Source organism: Hesperophylax consimilis, chromosome 22 (assembly GCF_061612785.1).
Source record: "Hesperophylax consimilis isolate HC1 chromosome 22, BYU_Hcon_1.0, whole genome shotgun sequence".
In the NCBI taxonomy this organism is placed as follows: Eukaryota; Metazoa; Arthropoda; class Insecta; order Trichoptera; family Limnephilidae; genus Hesperophylax; species Hesperophylax consimilis.
The window spans coordinates 30,188,876-30,211,072 of NC_142857.1; the positions used below are offsets into that span (position 1 = coordinate 30,188,876).

General features: G+C 34.6%; 1 protein-coding gene and 1 non-coding gene across 2 annotated transcripts in view; one reads left to right on the top strand and one right to left on the bottom strand.

Annotated features, from left to right (window-relative positions):
• Positions 1 to 22,197, bottom strand: part of LOC149413438 (uncharacterized) — a 546,764-nt gene that overhangs the window by 287,344 nt on the left and 237,223 nt on the right. The gene's annotated exons all lie outside the window — the stretch shown is intronic.
• TRNAG-GCC (transfer RNA glycine (anticodon GCC)) lies at positions 20,367 to 20,437 on the top strand. Its single transcript has one exon. It is a non-coding gene; the product is annotated as a tRNA-Gly (tRNA).

Genomic DNA, 22,197 nt, shown 5'->3' on the forward strand with positions numbered 1-22,197 from the left:
AACATAGAGGAGGCACTGCAGTGCCTGGGGAGTCCGAACATCAATCGGTAATCGTTGTTATATTGCACCCGAAGCCTTTCCATTGTTCTTTTCTTGAAATTAGCCCAGAGCTCGCATGTGTACAGGGTGGTGCAAAATGCTATGAAGAGCGTCCTTTTCACTCGTGGACTACAGAGCCCAAATCTTCTACTGAGCATGTTACATTTTATACTCAGTACACGCCTCTGCCTGTCAATATCTTCATCATCCGTTAACTTGTTGTTGATGACATGTCCTAGATATTTTGTGGTTTCTACTGTTTTCAGAATCTCACCATTCAAAAAGACAGGGGGAATGTTTTTTGGGCCTTCCCCGTGTTTTATGACCAACAGTGCTGTTTTTTTCGCATTATAGATCATGTTGGTTTCGTGAGCAAATTCTTCACAGATTTTCAGGAGAATTCTCAATCCCCGTATTGACGGTGCCATCAGAACCATATCATCTGCGTAGCTCATATTATTAGCACATAGACCTCCAATGTGGCAGCCCACTCCAGCATTGTTTAATCTGTGGGTTAATTCGTCCATGTATAGGTTAAACAGTACTGGGGACATACATCCTCCCTGTCTGACCCCGCTTTTCAAGAAATAGGGTTCTGAGAATCCGTCTTTCCACTTTACAAGGTTTTCTTGCTGACGGTGCCATGATTCGAGAATTTTTACCACTTTCCATGGTATCCCTCTTTCCTTTAGTTTTTTCCATAATAAGGGGTGGGAAACTCTGTCGAATGCCTTACTAAGGTCCAGAAAGCATGCGTAAGTTGTTGTTTTCTTCTTCCTGTAGTATTCTAACGTTCTTTTTACGCAAAATATAGCTGAGTCAGTAGAGCATTCTCTCTTGAAACCCATCTGATTATCTTTCGTTGTCATATGGTATCCGACTTGATCTAAGAGAACTCGTTCAAATATTCTAGCGATGGCCGTGGCGATGGATATCGGTCTGTAGTTTTCCTGTAAAGTTATGTCTGCCAGTTTGGATTTTATTATCGGTATAATAATTGTCTTCGTCATGTCTTTGGGTAGATAGCCACTCTTTATGATGTCGGTGAACAGTGTTGCCAGAAGTCCCATAATCGTTGACCCTGCATGTTTGACGTGTTCGGTGCTTAAACCATCATGCCCTGCAGACGTTCCAGATTTCATGTTACTAATGGCCGATTTTATCATGTTAGTTGTGATGGTGAGATCGATATCATCATAAGCAGTTAAATGTGATTCACTTGAGTCGATAGTCGGTGTAGTAGTTGCAAAATGTTCTTTAAAAATGTTTGCAATTACTTCTGGATTCGTCTCTCCGTGTATGTTGCACGAGATTTTACAACGCATGTTTAACAGTTTATTTGAATTGTTCCAAAATTTTTTGAAGTCACGATTATCTAGATCCCCTGCTATTTTGTCCATCTGGAGTTGAGTCGAGTTATTTTGGCATTGTTTTAGTGCTGTTTTAAAGGCAGCACGCTTTTCCCTTCTATCCTCTGCGACAGGACCCTCGCCTGGTCTCCCGTTAGTTATCCAAGTGAGCATCGCTTGTCTGGATTCATCGTATTTATCCGCTACAAATTCATTCCACCCACATACTTGCTTATGTTTTTGGATAGTACGCTTAGTAAACACAGAAATGGCACTGCTACGCAGAGCATTTATTATACTGCCGTATAGGTATTTTATTTTGGCGTGTGTAGGGTTGCCACCATCCTCAGCAAATGTTTTATTTGACTTGATTTTGACGAGATAGGTTTTCGAGTAAGAGTTATATTTTCCGATATCGAGTATATTATTCGGATTTCATAGTGCTGGATCCCTCAACTCAGATGTAAACACTTCCGTTGTTGCTGTTCCATCTGTTTGTAAGATCAGCTCGAGAGGCCGGTGATCTGTCCAATCAATATCGTAATATATTTTCATATCAACAATTTGCTTCAATATATGTAAGCTAAATATGCAAGTAAATAACAAATAAGACATAAATCGGTTTACTCTGTAAGAATGCGAAATAACAAGCAGTACCAAAGTTTATCATAAAAAAATTACAGCGAAAGAACATCGGGTGATTACTTTTGCCCCATCCTGTATATCAGACCAGCTCAAGTATCGGGGTTCTATAGAAGCCCAAGTAAATCTGGCTTCTAAGAAACTGGGCGTGTTGTATAGGGCTAACAGATTCTTCAATAGTAACCAGCTGTTAATACTTTAAAAGTCTGAAGTACGCCCAGTAATTTAATTTGGGGGCCACCTCTGGGCTGGAGCACCACAATACTTGAAACTTATTTGTGTAAAGGAGGACGGTCTGTCTGTTTGACAATCCATTTTCAACAGACCGATTACCATCTCTGATGCACATACGCAATGTGGGAATGCTGAATCTTTTCTACATGTATTTTAATGGAGTTTACTCGAGCTAGCAGCATTAATACCTGGTGCACCGGTGCACTTGCGTGAAACTCGTCGTTCAAGAGTGGTTCACAGTTGATGTTGGCTTCGTGAGAACGGGCCGTTTCTTCGACTCGTTTTTCGGTACGACGGTTCGAATGTGGAACGAACTACCAGCATCTGTTTTTCCTCATTCGTATAATCCAGGCTTCTGCAAGACCCGTATCAATAAATCCCTTCCTACATCACATTAACCCACCTCACAACGCTGCCGAACCGTGACGTAGGTGGAAGGCAGGGGCGCTCTTTTGAGGTATCAAACAAAAATAATATCGTTACATAGTGTGCTGCTAATTCGAGTAATGAATGTCTTCTGAATGTATAAGTTTATTTTCTACTTAGTCCATTGTCACAAAGCGTTATCACTAGCCACTAGCCTTGGGGTAACTGCCGGACTGATCTTCGCTAGATTCTTCAGATCTAATTATACACCCTTCAAGTGTGAATCAATAGTGGAAGAAATGTACCGCCATGTTTTATTAAATTCATAAAAATGATGATTTTAGTTGGAAATTATAAGTTAGTTATTATGAAATTAGCCAAATGATAAGGTTATTCAAAATATTATTAGAAAAAGGTTATTCATTCACAGTTTCTACGACTCGTTCTTGAGTTCAACAGCTCGGCTGAGGAACGATTTTCCGGCGTCTGTATTTCCGCCGTCCTACAACATGGATCTTTTAAAGAACTCTCCTCTCCTCAGAATGACTCTCCACACAGTATCACTAAGGATGACATAGGCCTCGAGGAAAATAATAATCCTGTGTGGAATCAAAATAAAAAGAAAAAAAATTAAAGACATTAGGTACGGTCGGTCAGTTGGCTATTTTTTTGCTCAGCTTTTCATGATTATTATAGTAGACTGAACGCGGTTGGCGCTATAAAAATGTCAAAGGAAGCGAAGCTATCAGTCCACAATGCAGTATTGTTATCTACCCTAAGCATGGAACTGGCAGAGGATGCATAAAAGTAAACTAAATGCTCTAGAAATGAGATCCCTAAGGCATACGTGTCGTAAAATCATAAATGATCGTATGAAAGGCTGATATGAGAGCAATTTAAAAGATTAAGAAAGGAACGCTTGGATATTTTAGGCATATAGAGCAAATCAGGGAATAGGGCAATATAAGAAGAATATATTTTGACACGAATTTGAATTGTAGAAGGAGTTGGGGATACCCGAAGAAGACATTGCACACAAATACTTGGGACGGGGCATGTTAAGTTAAGGGCCAGAATTACGAGGCGATGTATGAATGGTACATCCTCTCTGCCTACCCCTGGGGAGAAACGGGATCATGATAAGTTGGTTAGTCAGTTAGTTGTTATATCTTTTACGAAATCTTTTTAAAATCTTAAATGACCATCAACAAATACCAAAACATTTTCACTATCCATTTTTAAATTTCGTGGAAACTCGGCGATACCGTAATTCAACGAAGCTTAATATTGGTTTTCAAACCGGAATAAATTCTTCTCCAAAGTAATTCAATATTTACCTTAAGATTTCTTCTTCCATAAAGATGCTGATTCGATCCCCCCCTCTCCCTCCCTCCCCCCCCTACTCACCTACCTGTTAATCAATATTACAATAGACCTCCGACGTGATTAGAGTAAATCAATCTAAATGCTAAGTATTGTATTATCGACAAAATTGACAAGGTTTTAGCTTTGTCGATTTATCAATCTAAAATCTAAATTGTCTTCGCTTTAGACGTAACGAAGTTTTATAATCCCATCAACATACCGTCACTTTAGTTGGACAACGTTCGAACTGACTTTTTGTGTCCTTTGAATGCAAAACCATTTCTTTTTTTTCATTTCCATAACCAAAATAAATTTCACAGCCATCTGTGTTGTGTTTCCGTAAATAATTGTGAAACAAAGTTCTAACATCAAGTTTTTAAAGTTTCCATTTACTTTACAAGGTTCTAACATTCGTTTGAACCTTTTGCAATTGCCATTTTGTTTGAATTGACAGTTAATCGTTTTGATGAGGCGTAGTGTAGTTCGTTACTTTAGTTGGACAGAGTTCTAACTTTACCTTACCATATTATGAGGTGTCAAAGTATGGAAAGACGATTTCTCATAATCCATTTAACATTTTCTTATTTTGAGGTTGAATCTTGTGTAAAATATTGTAGTTTAACATATTTTAAAGGAAAATATAACATTAGAACGTGGTATTAGAGTATTGTAGTTAGAACCTTCTGCAATGAATTATTATTCCCCAGCTGGTTGCACCTGGTTCTATCTGCACGTTTAGGTATGTTCTGAAATGGTAAGTATACAAAATATTTAAATATTTTCCTTTAAAATGTGTTAAACTTAAATCCTTTTCTCAAAATTTAACCTCAAAATTATAAATCGGTAAATAAATAATGAGAAATAGTCTTATCAAACTTTGACACCTCATATCTCGTAAAAGGGTAGAGTGAAGTCTGAACCCTGTCCAACGAGGTGACGTGATACAATGACAATTTAAAGGCTCTCGGAAAACAATTAGTAAAGCATTTTAGTTTATATATTTGCTACAACTGTGATATCCCTTTTCCTAAATGGTATAATGGGATATCGCGACGCCTTGGAACAATCAAATTTGAAATATAACTCGAAACCATTTATTCTGATTCTGCTCTCAAATACCCTTATTCCGTCCAAATCCTTCTTTGATTTCCTTGGAATCTTTTTATGATTATATGAGAGACTTTGAATAAACCTGAAATTGAATGGTAGTTAAATCAAATGTCATATATACTAAGTAAACAGGAAATAAAATATGTTTTCGAGTCGATTTGGATTTTCTCTTCCTTCATACAAAAGCAAATTATTTATTATCGCGAACAAATATCAAATTATTGACTGGCAAAAGTTTTTTTCCAGCGTATTTGATTTCTTTTATAAATTATTACATAAATAAATCCTAAATATTTTACCTTGAGCACGATAAACTTTGTTTATAAATTTATCGTCACTGGGATTGTATTATAAAACATAAATAATATTTAATTATTGAAGACAATATTGGGGATTCTTAAACGAAGATTTGACACAGAAAAAGATACTGTCACATCTAGAACTTGAAACCAAGACCCTCGTCTTGCCGGAACGCAGATAGAACTAATATAAAGTTGTTAGTTCTGCTTCGAAGTATGATACTGTTAAATATGACCGAAGGAGATAGGGTCCCATTAGATCAATTGGTAGAGCGGCGTCCCAGCAAGACGAGGGTATTGGGTTCATGTTCTAGATGTGACCGTATATTTTTCCGATTTTCGTTTAGGAATCGCTAATATTGTCTTCAATAATTAAAAATTACAATATGAGGTTTTTACTCATTAAGTTATTCCTAAAATAAACATAAATAATAATTGATTCTTTCAAAGAAAACAATATTCGGTATTAAAGTATTATATTATTTTTAAATATTTCGGGACTGGTGATGCAATCAAGAACTCTTTCTTCTTGTTCTGGTTCCCTCTCATGAGAGGTCGGCTTTTATCATTAAAGAACAAATAGGGAACCAACATCGATCCTTACTCTTTGGAAGTTGATACAAAAGTAACTAATTATTAAATTTTTCATGTGGATGATTTCCAACGCCTTTAAATTCATAAATATTGATGGAACTGTTAAACATATTCTCTGTTTTTTAATTCTATTTCTTTACGACGCAACTTTACAAATATTTAAAGATGATTAAATTTTTCATAAAATTGCACATTTCAAAAACCAAAAAACTCTGAAAAAAATATATGATATACCGATTCCGATATGTAAAAAAAAATTGGGTTAACATAACTATGTTTTGTAGAAAAACCTAGGAATATCTGGGTCGGTGGCTGAGTTAACATCGCGTTTGGGTCCCACCCAGGCGTCGTGTGTTCAATTCCTCGGCTGGCTAAGTCCTCTATCACAACACAAGCAACATTTTCCGCTTACTGTAGTGGTAGTAGGAGATTTTCAAATATTGTCAGGTTTTTTGTAACCCGGGAATGTTTGTCTCTCTTTAAAAGAAAAAAAATCCTGTAACGTGAAAAATACCAGAATTCAAACCACAAATATAAAATAAATTCAATACAAATATAAATGTAAATTATCATTTACATGATAATAATAATTATAAATTAAATGGAAATGAACAAACAGTAACGTAAATAAAAGTACTTTATAAATGAAGCTTAAAATACAATAAACGTGTTAAGTTATTACCACACTAACTTTAAAGAACCATTTGAATGTATATTGACTAATAAAAAACTAATAAATTCTAAACTCATAAGCATGTGCATTAATTATGATTACTCGTTATTAACATTTCCTAAAAAGTGCTGAACTAATTTGACTTTGAATGTCTCAAAATTTAAATCAACAATATCAGAGAAATCTATTAGTTCATTTTCCAGTCTATGTATTCTCTTCGTAACAGAATGAAACAAGAAGTTATTGTTGTGGAATAATATATTACATCTGGTGTGCTTCGGAGGTACATGTAATAAAAAAATTCAGAGGGAAAACGCTCAAAAGGCAACACCAGAGGCTGTGCAAGAACAGTGTTGCCAACTCGAATTTTAAAGTAGAGCTAGGCGAAACCCAAAAAAGAGCCAAAAAGGAGCTAAAATTTTGAAAGTGACATAAAGCATGGGGGGGGGTTGTTAGAGAATTTCAGAGAAGAAAAATTCGGGGGCGGACTGCAGAATTTTTGACAAAAAAAAACTTACCTTTTGTCCTTCTTGTTGGTTGCTTTTGAACAACTCATAACAAACACTCAACAATACACTTGTTTTTATAATTTTCAAAACACAATTATTTTTGATAATATCGAAGTCTTCAGGATATTTTTATTGTTTTTTTATATATATTTTTTTTGTTAGGTAGCGACTAGTCCTCAAAAAAATCTAAGCAGTCATCCGGTTCCAGTTCCTGTACCATCGCACTGTTAGGACCGGCATCATCAGGATTTTTTTCATATACAGCCATTGTTCCAATTTTTTTTTAACTTCTGGGGGAAGTTCATAATCCTCGCAACATTTGTTGTGTTGCCTGAGTCCCGATTAAATTGTTAAAATCGAATTAACCATGTCATTGCCAAGTCTATTTCTAGTTTTATTTTTGACTATATTTAACTGGCTAAAAACTCGTTCCACTTCTCCGTTTGACCACGGCAGAGCAAGTACCGAAACTGCGAAAGAGCTGATTTCATGGAAAGGATTTTCATCAGCGGCATCACGATACTTTAGAACCTCGGCGCGGCGCAGGTGTCGCGGGACTCGGTCGCTCCGAAGTGTGCGTGTAAACGGCACTATTTTTAGTAACTGTTTACTTGTGCAGGAGTTCGGGGAATCTCTTTTTTTGGGAAGTCCTCGTTATTTTGGAATATTATTGCAAATATATATTTTTTTTAATATTATTTCACGTGAATAAGAGCTGAAAAATCTGAAAAACGAGCTAAGAAACTAAATGACTTTTTTTGGAGCTGACGACGTCGATTTAGAGCCATATCTAGCTCTAAAGGAGATGAATTGGCAACACTGTGCAAGAAGATGCTGTAATGGACGGACCCTGAAAAGGTGTCATGTCGGAGCGATGTATTCAACCCACTTGCATACAACACTGACTCACGTCTATTTGCTTTTCCTGCATGATGTAATAATATTCCTCCTTAATACGTTAAATTATTCAACAAAAATGATGTTTTAATTTTCAATCTTGGAACTGATAATGCTCGAATGGTAAAACATATCTGACAAGCGTAAAATAGGTGCAAAAATATTTTTATTTATTAATAATTCCTTTTTCGAAATGTGTATTTTTTTTGCTTTAATATTTGACAGATTCTTACACGAATTGATAGAGTGAAGACACGTTACTAACAGTCCACAAATTTCACATGGTTTCACTGAACTAGGTTCAGTGGACATACTTAAAAATATTCTTTGAATGGCTATACTTTTCATCAGCGGTGCAAATTTTTTGTGCGATTTGTGAGTCGTAATTTTTTAAAGCTTTCTAACTTTTCAAAGCGGATACTAACCCACTTCCTGTCATCCGATCAAGCTGAAACTCGGCAAATAGACTTGTAGTAGGTGTACATGTATGTTTTTTTCTGAAATTGAATGATACTATACCAGTTAATATACGAAATAAATGTCAGCCCTACCCGAACGGCATCTGACAAGGTTGTTAGTATGGTTGACTGCGGTTCCTGAGAGGGAGGTTACAATCATCAGTAAAACCAAAAAAAAATCTTTTTAAGTTAAAAATCATTTAAAAATAATTTTTGACGGGTCTACGCTAGTACTAATAATAATAGGAGTGGCCCCAGTTTGCACTAGCTCACTGAGTCACTATCCGTTCCCATGCACTGTTTATAGCTGCCCCTGTTTGACACTAACAGAACTGTCTGGAGTTCTGGAGCCAGGCCAATATAACCATAAACCGGTCATTCTCATGATGACCGGAACTTCATTGTAAGTACCTACTTATTATTCATAAGAATGTGCTTCATAAATTCAGAATTGCAAATTTACATTTTAGTGCAAGCTGGTATGTTGAAATGTAAGCTTATTTTATTATTTTCATAAGTTGTCAGAGGAAGTGAGGTTTGCAGATTATAGTGGAGTACGAATTTCAACCCTAATGGATTGAATCTCTAAACAGTATAAACCATAGTCGCTATCCGCGTCTGTCTGTATGCGGTTAGTTCTGCCAAACTACGTAACGGATTTTGATAGTGTTTTCACTATCAATAGGGAATTCTCGTGCATTTTGTAAATAATTTATTTCCAAAAAGATAATTATTTTATTATGTGCCTCTTTTTTTCTTTTTTTTTAAATGCATTTTCAATTTTTTGTAGTTGTTTTAAAAATTGCGTGTTATTTCGGCTCTGAAAACGGTCATGCGCCATTTTGACCGCTACGTCACAAGTGCTACGTCACACCTTTGCCGCTGCCGCCGCCATCGGTTTGCAGGATCTACTCGGGCCGGTCAACAGTGACGTCATCGTTCACCCTTGAACGCTTGATCAATCACCGGGCGTTTTTAGCTGCATTGAAATATTTCGTTCGCACCTGTTTTTAAAGTCATTATAACTTTAATAAATGATTTTTGAAAATTATAAAAACTATGTATTCTTGTCTCTGAAGTGTTTCTACATGTGAATAATTAATAATAAGTGATTTTTTGGTGTGAAGAGAATTCCCCATTGGATAATTTCTACCGGAAGGTTTATATATATAATACATGTTTTGTAACGCTGGCTAAGCCTTATGAGATTCATCAAAATAATGTACTAAGGATTTGTATATCTTAAGAAGGCCTACAAAAATCCTCAATGGTGTATGTCTATCTATTAAGGATAACCCCAGTAACGCCGAGTACACGTGAGGCAGTTATATATAAATTGCCGTATGGAAGTTTTAATAGAGTGGTACATACTACGCTTTACAAAAAGATTTTTTTTTATATGCTTTATACATATAATTTTAATCCAAGGGGGTCAATGCAATTGATTATCATATTTTCAAGAAAGAATTACGACAGAAAAAGTTAGATTTCATTTAGAAGTAAGGAAAAATGGATCTTACTTCGATACGATACGATACGATATCACACTTATTTCGACTGTGTTTTGGTAAAATCCTTCAAGCCGCAAAACGAAAAACTTTACAGGAGAAGATGAAAATTCAAAAAAATGTTATTTTTTCTAATGTATTTAATAAATATTCATATACTATATAATACATGTTTTAATGGATATATTTATCGTGTAAGTCTAAAGAATCGTCATCTATAATGTATTTTTACTTATAGAGAGAATTTAACATTTTTTTATAAACCTTTTATCTTGTTTTTAACTCCGTTTTATACATATTTTTCTAGAAAACTAAGACTTTATGAAATACTTATTTTTTATGTACAATCTTAAATCGTAGAAATATGATAAAACATATTGTGACATCCACGCACAGGCTTTGTGGGATTTTTCATTAATACTTTTAAATTTACTTACAATATTGTATTTTTATTAACCTATATCTAACAACACTCTAAATGAATAAAAAAGTTCAATAAAAAACATAATTATGAATGTTTACATATTTATGAATGCGGTTGTTTTTTTGTTTTAATTTTTGAAACATCAAAATTTTCTATTATTATCATTATTTTTTATTTATAAATCTGAGAAATTGGTTGAGTAATTTTATCTACGGTTTTCTCGAAATAACCAAAAAAATAATGCGATAAAGTTTTAATATTTTGTATTTAAAATGCCATAGTCAGCAAAAATTTCTTTACCACAGAGTTTAGCAGAGTGAAATCGATAATTTTACAAATCGGATCGATAGGCGTGACTACGGATGATTTTATACCGATTTCCGAGCATATCGGACTGATATTCGGACCGATGTTGATAACGCAATAAATCTGAACTCAAATGCGCTGGCAACACTGGATAAACTCTCTATGAATTCATATTCCTAAACGTCCGACGGATACGTAAAAGTTTAAAATACTATTAAATTGAAAATGTCGAATTGAAATATTTATTTAAATACCATTGGCAGCCTGCATGTAAACTTTGACACTTTAAAAGGAATTAATTAGTTAACGAGATCATTAGTCTTAACTAACATCTTTTGTTTTCCGGTGCTAGAACGGAATCAATTGATCGCGTCTTAAATTAATTAATAAATTCTATGGATCGTGCATATTATTTCTTTCAGTTACAAGAGCTTAGATATTTCACCCCATTCATTATTAGCCAATTATATTTCTTAAGGAACAATTATCCAAAAAGTCGTGCATATAGACAGTTTATCCGACACCTTGGTGGCCGCGCTAAAAGTGGCGGCTTTTGTCTTCCGACTGGAATCATATTCTGCCCGTGCTCGCAAATATCGCTAACTGACCATAGATGACGGATTTTGAAAGGGGTATGGCTTTATTGATCGTCCGTGCTGGATTTTCTGGCTGTACTTTGAAGACTATTCAGTATGAAACCACTGAAAAGTAACAATACCAAAAAATGTGTCTTGAAGGGTTGTACCAAAAAATTGTTATCACTTCAATGCATTAATGTATATAACTATCCGAAACATGACATAAAGGATTTTGTAACATACCTTCAGTGCATTAATGCATATAAGTATCCGAAACATGACACAATGGATTTGTTATATCCCATCAGTGCATTTATGCATATAAGTATCCGAAACATGACACAATGGATTTGTTATATCCCATCAGTGCATTAAACCGCTTCAAAAGGTTAATAAAGAATATATACGGTCTCGCAGTGAAAAGACGTAAAACAGTAACATAATACGTTTGTCGCCAGTGCAAAAAAGCTCCAAAATGAAATACGAATGTTCAATGTCATACCGAGATGAAATAATAAGCTTGTTTATTAGCGACTGTAAACATTTAGTAGAGAGACAAAACTAACACGTGTTTGGTGGCTGTTTCAAATGTGAACGAGCTTTCTCAGAGCACAGGTATTCCTCGGTATGCTACACACTGTTCAATAAGTTTATTTTCTTCAATCAACTAAATTATTATTTTTTTATTACTAGCGGCATCCATGGTCGAGGGGTAAGGCTCTCGAGGTTCAAATCCCGGCGTTCGCAATTAAATTTTATTTGATTAAATTTTGTTATTTCACAAATTCCTGATTTAAAATGATATGCACTTTATTTGCGGCACGCTACAGGGTAGAATATACTTTCAGTATCGCCCTAGTGTAAGACCACCATTCAGAAGTGAAACGTTGCTTGACCGGTCGGTGGCTGAGTTGATATCGCGTTTGGGTCCACCCAGGCGTAGTGTGTTCAAATCCTCGGCTGGGCCAAGTCCTCCATCACAACAAAAGCATTTTCCGCTTACTGTAGTGGTAGTAAGAGATTTTCAAATATTGCCAGGTTATTCGTAACGCGGAAATGTTTGTCTTTATTTTAAAAATTAAGAAAAAATGGCTTTGGTGCATTTAGGTCACCAGATCTGAATAATTAGGTACCTACTTTCCACTTTCCTCTTTCCAATTTCATTCACCTACCTTCAGACTCACAACATACGCTGATTGTGGATGCCATAATCTCACTGGCTCCAGACGGTTGGACGCAGTTGGGACTCTTGTGCGGTTTCTCACATATTTTTTTTAGGTAAGTATATCAAATATTATATGATTTTAAGGGCTTATGGAGCTCTTAGCGCAAATATTTTCCACCGTTGTTAACGGCATTAATTTCCTATTAATGGGAGCCGAGACGTGTCAATCATCCGGTCTGAGTAATCACCGGGAAGATTAAAGCTCCAATTTATCAATACATTACCTCCATTAATACAGGATACGCTAGGAGGGTCCTCGCAATCAAAATTCTGCCACCTGGGAATTTCCTAATCACATGTAAACGACGTAAACTACTAAACACGGTGAAGATATTACTGATGTATTGGAGTGTGATGAAGTTGATTAAAACCACATCACATGTCGTCTAAATCATAACCTAAATCTCGACTTGGTTTCCTGAAGAAGTAAATGAAAGACAATTATTATTATTTTACGACTTTACACATAAAACGCGGTGTCTTAGGACAGTCATAATTTCATTATTTTGGAGGAGGGTATGGGTACCGCTACCTCGGGAACCATTCCGAACGGACGTTTGGTGACTAAGCAGCGGGCCCGGCTTCATAAAGTGAGCCTGGCGCTGCAGTGAGAGGGATGAAATCAAACGTCCGTGACTACTGGGCATATTGGAGAATCCAGATCCCCAGATTCCTACACACTTCTCATACCTTTATCCTTCCCAGATCTTCGCTCGGATTGTACTACTTCAACTGTGTCCGCACAGGTCCGACCCTTTATATATTCAATAACATTATAAAAATACATACCACGGGCGGCTGAACCATAAGGTCAATTGAACAATGACCTCCCAAAATATAAGAGGAAAATAATTGTAGATTAGATTTATAAAATCTTATACAAATCAAAATAACACTGATCATAATTAATTGTAATACTGCTAAATAGCGAGCAGCGAAATAAACGTTTTATTTTTCTTATTATTTAGATTGTTTGGAATATCTTTTGCTGTTGTTTTAATTTGTGAGGATTATTATATTTTTCGAAATGAGTTGATGTAAACATTAAAAGAAAAATATAATTTTTTCAGTTGAAAAAACATTTTTTCTTTGTTTGACACAATTATTTTTACTAAAAGAGATTTATTAATTATTATATTTTGAGCATTTTTCTTTAGGCAGGAAATGTATTTTGTAGTGATTTCCAAATAAATATTACAGGGTAACTCTGTGTTCCAAATTCATCGCAGGTTATTAATTACTCCCCATACAAAGTTTCGAAATACTGATTGGCGTGTTTATTAATGAAAATTATAAATAATTTTTATAATAATTATACAATTTTCTTACTAAGGTTTATGTATATACTACATGCATATAATATTTATGAAAAGTAGAAAAAAAAAAGATTTTTTGTAATCAAGTTGTAAAAAATATTTTTTCGGGCGTTTACGCTAACGCTAGCTAATCCTTATGAGATAACCATTTATAAGTCCCTATGCAACGCCGGGTACACATAAGCTAGTTCATCAATAATTGTATGTATTTTATACATACTTTTACTTATAGATAATCGATGTGATGTAACTATTTTTTTTTTAAATTAAAACTGGTTTATTTTTTTTACATATCGAACTATTGGTAATCTTGTTCGAACACTAATGTAATCGAAATTTACCAGGAAACCTGTTAATTTATTCGTTAAAGGCCTGCAATCCCATTTTTAACCGGTTTTCCAATAATTTGAAGAGATTCAATAATTGATGATTCAATTACTAATACTCATTTTTCCCGTGTATCATTCTACATAGATAGGTGCTTTTAATAAATAGATTTATATCAACACCATTAATGCATTGGTGACTACAAAAATAAGTTTCTGGTTTGGAAGCAATTCATAAAATTGTAAGAGGGTTGTTTTTGTAAGGCCACGGCCAACGCTGAGTGTTCTATTTCGCTATTAAAAGCTGAATTATAAATCAGAAGACGCGTGGGGTGTTTGTAAATGTACAATGTTCTCCCGTCAAGTGGCGTTAACTGAAACCTGAAAGATTATAAGACAGTGAATTTTGTCACGTGACGGATGTGTCGAGCTTTTGAAGCCTGGCTCCAGGGCCGGCCCTATTCAGGCGCAATTGGAGCAATCCGCTCTGGGTGCCGAACTGCCAAAGCCCTGATTATACCCAACACATAATAGTTCTGACACATAGCCCTTGGAATTGTTTTTTCTTAGAAGGGGCGCTATTCAAGTTAAAAATCATCTGAGTATTATTGATTTCAGAGATCACCTAGAAGGGCGCCTAAATTTTACTCGCGCCGAGTGTCGTTTGACTCAGAGCCAGCCCTGGCTTTGTGCGGTTTAATAAACGGCTGCAGCGATCTGACATTGACGTTTTGTGGAAAGATCAAGTTGATTAAGCTTTCAAAACACCCCTTGAAATTGGTTGGCTACGTATTGCTTTTAAGGACCTTAATCATCTAACCTCCAGCACCCAATATGACCTAGCAAAGATTTTCAAAAACTTAAACATGATTTTTTTGTAAGACTGCTGACAGCATGGAACTAAGATTTCTTAATCTGGCAGGTATAACGTCGTCTTTTTACGCTTACCAAGTGATTACAATTATGTCAAAATCTGAAACGGGTCGAAAATCGGTGTGCAATTCGGACCAACTACCAGAAGAACCAAATACTTCAGACAAAAGTTTTAACACTGGTCACAATTTACAAGTACTATACTACTACAATTTTCATCGTTTGTCAAAATGACTATTACTCATTTATTAAGAATCTCTTCAAATTATAAGTAATTACGGTTAAAATGGAATTGCAAGCCTAACTAACAAATTAACAGATTTTCTGCAAATCGCCTGGCATTTGCTTTGATATATCATGACGAAATGCACAGTTATTCGAATTTTCATGTTCCACACAACACGTATTACAAAATCATAATAATATATTCGTAATGTAATAAAGGTTTATCTAATTTAAGTTTAATTAACTCATAAGGCCTGAAATCTCATTTTTCACCGGAACTACCAATAATTTTAAAAGATTCATAAATTAGCCTCCAAACAGGAGGGTCTTCTGTGCGGTGTTTACATTTAAAACATGTTGCTCTAACGACATGAAAGCAGTCTGACTAAATACGAGTCATAGTAATAATTTCTGCATACATTTCTGTCATTAAAGTCTTAAATGAAAAGCAGAATACAACGAATCACGCATATGAGCTTGAAAGCTTCATAGTCCGTGGGCGGACTGCGGACTGCAGACTGTGGGAGCTTTAAGCTCGAATAACTAAGCAAGGGGTTCGTTCAAACGGAAGCAAATGATGCCGTAATAGTGTCTGAACATCCATTCATACATATAACTAATTATATCATTAAATACCTCCGCTCGTTTATCTCGGTTTTACGATTCAAAAAGATCTCAATAGGAGGCAAAAATTTAACTTTTTTGTGGTACTGTGCTTTTAAAATAGCTGTCTTTTGTAAAAAATGATAAAGGTAAAATTTTTAAGCAATGTTTAGTATTGTGCGACAGCCTTCGTAACACCTCACTTAGCTTTGAGTATTCAGCCTGTAAAAATGTGTTGGAATGAATTCGTACATTTACATCGTGTTCCAAGCTCATACCGCGAAACTTGACCGATAATTAATTATTCATGACAAACTTAGAAAAAAATCCCAAAAAAGATTTTTAAACAAAGCCACTATTCTAATTATCAAAAAAAACTATGAAAAAATTTTCTAGTGTAATTACTTAACTTAATTTGAGAGTAATTTAGATTAATTTAATTTAATTTGTAATTTACTTTTGCGAGTCATAATGCAAATGATCAGATAACATTTGAGAGGTGTCAGGTTCATTCCGTGGAACACAGTATTTAAATCTGGGTAATGCGAAGCTCATTGTAATACAATATTAGTTACAAAAGGAAAAAAATAAACCAGTAGAACATATTTTTTCTATAATTTTATTTTATTTTATTTTTGTTTATTGCAGAAACAAACAGTACATAATTACATACATGACAATAGTTACAAAATTATAAAAGTTAGTACAATAATTGGTACCAATGACATGTCGCTGACATATATGCATATGAGGTATATTGTACATTTTACGGTTAAGTTACATTTTTAAGTTAAGTTAAATTAGTGTGCTGGGGAAGGAGAGAGGTGTGTGTGAGTGTTTGTGTGTGTGTACGTGTGCATGTGTGTCTGTGTGTGGTTGTATGTGTTATGTGGGCGAATTCAGTGTGCTAAAAAAGTTTTTCTTAAATAGAGGATAATACATGTAAATATACTATAGAAAAAAAATGTACATGTACCATTATGTATATATCCGTGTGTGTGTGTGAGTGATTGCCACCATTGATACCATTGATCCAGTTGATAGAATGCATTGTAATCAACAAAAAGCCTATCTGTCGCGTTTCGGCTCGATCGGATGTCCGAAAGTGGGTTAATTTCCGCTTCCAAGATTTACCTTTATTCATTGCTTCCCGAATATAAAAGTGAAATTCAAATAAATGTAATGAAAGGGGAAGTTTCACTCAACTAGAGGAATACTGAAAATGTATTAAAAGTGACAGATATATTCAATTGCAACCATAAATAGATATTCTGAATCTGCCTTCCGAAGCTAACAGTCCACAATGTAGTGCTGGTACCTACCCTGATATATGCAAGTGAGGCGTGGAATTGGAAGAGAAAGGATGAAAGTAGACTGAATGCTGTAGAAATGAGACTCCTGAGGCGTTTGTGTGGTAAAACCATGTATGATCGTGTGAGAAATATGGAGATCCGCAAAGATTGCAAGGCTGATATGTAAGATCAAGAAATGGACACTTAGATGGTTTGGGCATGTAGTGCAAATGAGCTAAGAAAGGAGTGTGAGGAGAATATACGATGCAAATGTGAATGGTAGAAGAGGAAAACATGGCACGACCAAGTGAATCAGATACTTGAGTCGGGCCATGTCAAGAGTCAGAATAATAGAAGAGTATGTATGAGACGATGTATGAATGTGAATGAGGCAAGGAGTGTGTGCCAATACCGAGTTGTTTGGCGGTCCGTCCTCTCTGCCTACCCCTAGTTGTAACTCTCTCACAAATAGTGCATCCTTCTAATTTGGACCCGTTCATAGCAATTTGGACAGTTTACTGTACACTCCATCTGTTAACATATAAATATCATTTTAATTTAGTTAAACTGGCACTGCTTTGTCTCAAAATAGACAGTTTGCCGATGTTCTTAATATATACATTTAAAGTTAATTAATATACCTAAATTAATAATGAAGGATCGGCAACATTTGTCAACGAGCAGTAATCAAACGAATGAATTTCGGTTGTCAAAATGTTTAACAAAAACTATTTACTACGAGAATAAGTAAAGTTTTTAGATATGCATGAGTAAGTATTAAAGTTCTCTTGAAATAACACTTCCAAAAACGGCGGAGTAAAAAAATATTATCAGTTCTATTAAAAACATGATGATCATTTTCGTGAACTGAAACATTTAAAATTATTCAACGTTCGGAATCGACAGCCTTAAGTGGCCTAATATGTCATGAAGGTAATTATCTAAAATAAATTAATCATTACATTCTAAACCTCGCTTGAAATGGCTTTAGCCTTGTTAGGAAACCAGATCTGAATAAACAGGAAACTCCCTTCAGCCTCTCAATATTCCCAAATTATGTATTCCATAATCCTGTTGCGATTCCGAAAAAAAATGTAATGCTTTGTACGTTATAAAATTTTTGTCGCATAAAAGTTTGACATTTATCAAAAATTATGAAATTCCTATAATTTATTAAAATGTAATGTTATATACATCTACAAACACACTCACACGTAGGTATACACATTTTTTACCCGGTAATTACTTAATCTCCTTAACCCAAATAATACATTACAAGGAAACATATATTGATCTCAACTTGCAATCGTTTCCACGACTCGTTCTTGGTCTTTGTGTTTCTTCCCTCCTACAACACGCTCTTCACAGTATTCCAGCAAATAGACCTTCCACACAGCTTCCCCAAAGATGATGTAGGACCTGAGGGAAATTATTTTCCTCAGGACCTCCTGTGTAGAGTTAAGGTAAACAAAATAATAATATGTTTTATCAGTGTTGTAACCAAAGTATTCTATGTTTTACTGTCATAAACTTCCTGAAAAAATTGAATCAAAGCACGCCACCAAAAGGGACGTGCTCTGCTTGTTGTGAAACTTCCTGAAGTAGCGTTATAAATCCCCGAATGTCCGAGCAAATGCTTGTTGTATTATGCAAAATGATTTACTCGAAAGAACTCAACTAAACACAATCGCTGAAACGTTTTTTCACGGAAAAGATTTATTTCAAAGTGCTTTAGCTGTGCCATGCCAACTGGAGAAAGTTTTGACGGCTAAGACAGAAGTTTATAAAAACAGTAGTTGAAGTGTTTTATAAGTTACATGAGTGCAGACTGCGAAAAAATATAATTTATGAGAGAGGGTAACTACGAAAGGGGAACGTTTGATACTCGTATATACATTTTTTGTGAGTATCGCGCAAGCTTCCAAAATACACGAAGCCATTGGGACTACAGCATTCTAATTTAGGCAAGTTGTCGCTGAAGGAGATGGAAAAGAAGATGGTTGGGAAGAATCTGGCTGTTCGCTCTATTCAGATCTGGAAGTCTAGCACGATCAAATTGATAACTCAACAAGATGGAATCGATCCGACGATTTTAAATCAATATCCCGAGCAACATTGCGCCCTCGATAACCGAACCGATATCGACACGAAATATAAAAGGAAATCGTTATGATTGATGGCAACACTGGCGTATCTGTCTATAAATTGATATTTCTAAACGTCAGACAGCTACGCAAACGATAAAAAGAATATTAACTAAAAAAATTTGCATATTGACAGCTTATCTGACACATCAGAGGCCGCGCTAAAAGCAGCGGCTTTTGTCTACCGACTGTCAAAATCATATTCTGACTGTACTCGAAAATATCCATGACTGACTATTGATGACAGATTTTGTAATAGGTCTTATTGATATAAGGTTTTATCGATCTACCGTGCTAGATACCGTGGTCACTAAACTGTATCTTTCGTTACAAATCGAGGTGCAAATGCAATTTATCCACATAATGATTTTTTCAACAAACAAATTATATGTTTAATGACCAACAGATGGCACCTGATAAAACACAGCAGACATAAAAAAACAGTCCGCTTGTGGCACTAGACTGCTGGCGTTGTTTGACGATATCAAATTAATTATATCATTTACTTATCAGTTTAAAGGTCATATAGACTCAGAAACGAATTAAGTTCAAATAAAAAATATCAATTTGAAAAAATAGGATATTTGCAGTTATTAGTTTATAGTCATTTTTACGCTTGACAGCTGTTTCGCTTTCCAAAAATATTGTAATGACAGTGCATTGATAATGCTGAGATGAAAATTGTAAGCCGCGATACTACAAAAAAACAATTACTTTCAAAAACAGTTAAGTGTTACGAGTACCATTGATGTATTATATTTAGATGAGACATGAAGTGAAAAAATAGGTGCCACATTTTTACATGACGACCCACAACGCTTTAACTAAAACTACCAAATCCGGAGATATTAGTACGCAATAGCGCCTCTAATTGTATAGCTCTGTCGTAGTTACCTAAGAAATTCTTGTTATTTGAAGTCAACTTACCGCGAAGATTAGTAGTACTTTCACTTATCGTGACGCAGTCACTTCCAAAGTAAACTGAATGTATTATTTAGCAGCAGTCTACAAGCATCGGTGGTTCAGTGGTAGAATGCTCGCCTGCCACGCGGGCGGCCCGGGTTCGATTCCCGGCCGATGCAATCTTTTTTATTATTTTTATTTTTGCTTTTTTATAAAATAAATTGGGTCTTTTATTTTATTTTCAATGTTTATTCCCGCGACTCTACACTAATAACGAATAACTTTTCTATTAACTGGTTTTACAACCGCGGCTCGCTCGGGATTTCATATATATTTTTAATGAGACTTAAATTTACACGGAGAAAAACCAGTATTGCTAATTTAATAAGAATGTTAAAAACGGGATGGAAGTCCTTAAAAAATAATTTAACAGGTTTCCTGTTAACTTTTAGTAAAATACTACGTACATAGAAAAATAGTAAGTTGAAGTAAACACTAATAATCATAATACAGACCGAACGATTAGTCATAATAGACCCGATATAGTTTTACATGACAAAATTTAAAAAATAACTTATATCATTTATGTCGCTATTCCAAATTCCTGTAATATTCAAAAATCTGCTAATGAAAAAATAAGAAAATACACAGATTTAGGAAATGAAATAAAAAAAATTTGGCATTCTCAGACTATAAAAATATTACTATTCGTTATTTCGGCTACTGGCATTATACCTAACTCTCTCATTAAAAATTTAGGCGTATTAGATCTATCAAAAAATTGATATATAAAGATGCAAAAGTCGGTCATTTTGAATACATGTAGAATAACGAAAGATTTTTTAAATATTTATGTTGATGGATCAGTAGGATTTATAGGCCCTGTTAGAAGTTCTACCGAGCCGAACCCTCTGATATGAAAATATCTGGAGTCGGTGAATTATTTTCCCATTTGATCTCTGGTGAGTTGACGTGTTGTTCTTGTATTGTTTAGTATTTATTTTGCTTATATAATGAACTTGCATAATGTTGATTGACTAGATGATCATTTGTGGAAAAGTGTGTGGAAGGGTTTAGTTTTTCCTGTGGGGAAGATTTAACCCGGACATAAAATGGAAGTTATTAAAAAAATATTATCACCGTGACGGTTCTTGAAAATTCTAATATTTTCGCATTTTGTATATTATAAAAACAAATGCACGTGCATTAACATGTATTCTGATATTTCATGAATTTACAAAAAAAGTATCAGGAAACGGTCTGCAATTCCGTTTTTACCGGATTACTAATAATTTGACTCTTCTACGTATCTGCTTGACGAAAGTGTGTTTAAAAATTGTCGTCGAAATTTTTGACGTTTCTTTCGACAAATTGCACATTCCCTTATTTTAAATTAAAATTAAAATAAAATTTTATAATATATGGCAAAAAATTATGTACCTAAGGGAAGTATTTTAATAACTTAAGTACTACTTACAAATCTTGTGATTTCCAGGGAAATTTCAATTATAATTTATAATAGAAAATTGGAAACACTATTTTTTAGACGCGATGTCTACTATTACGAAATCTTCTACAAACTTAACAAGTCACTTAAAGACTCTACTCTTAAACAATACTACTTTAAATTCATAAATACAAAACACAAGAAATAACAACTCACACACATATTAGACACAAACAAACAGATCCAAAGAAAAAACCATATCCAACAAGAAACAACATATAAAATTTGGGCAAAAAAGCTTCCTACATTATGGTACTAAAGTCTACAACAAAATCCCACTCTCATTCAAAACTCACAATAATATTTAGATCTCAAATAAAAATCTGCATACAAAACATGGAAAGATCAGAAATAGATAATATACTGACATCAAATACAGACTGAAACCACTCAACTGAACAAAAAAACACAAACAAATATAAATATTTACAG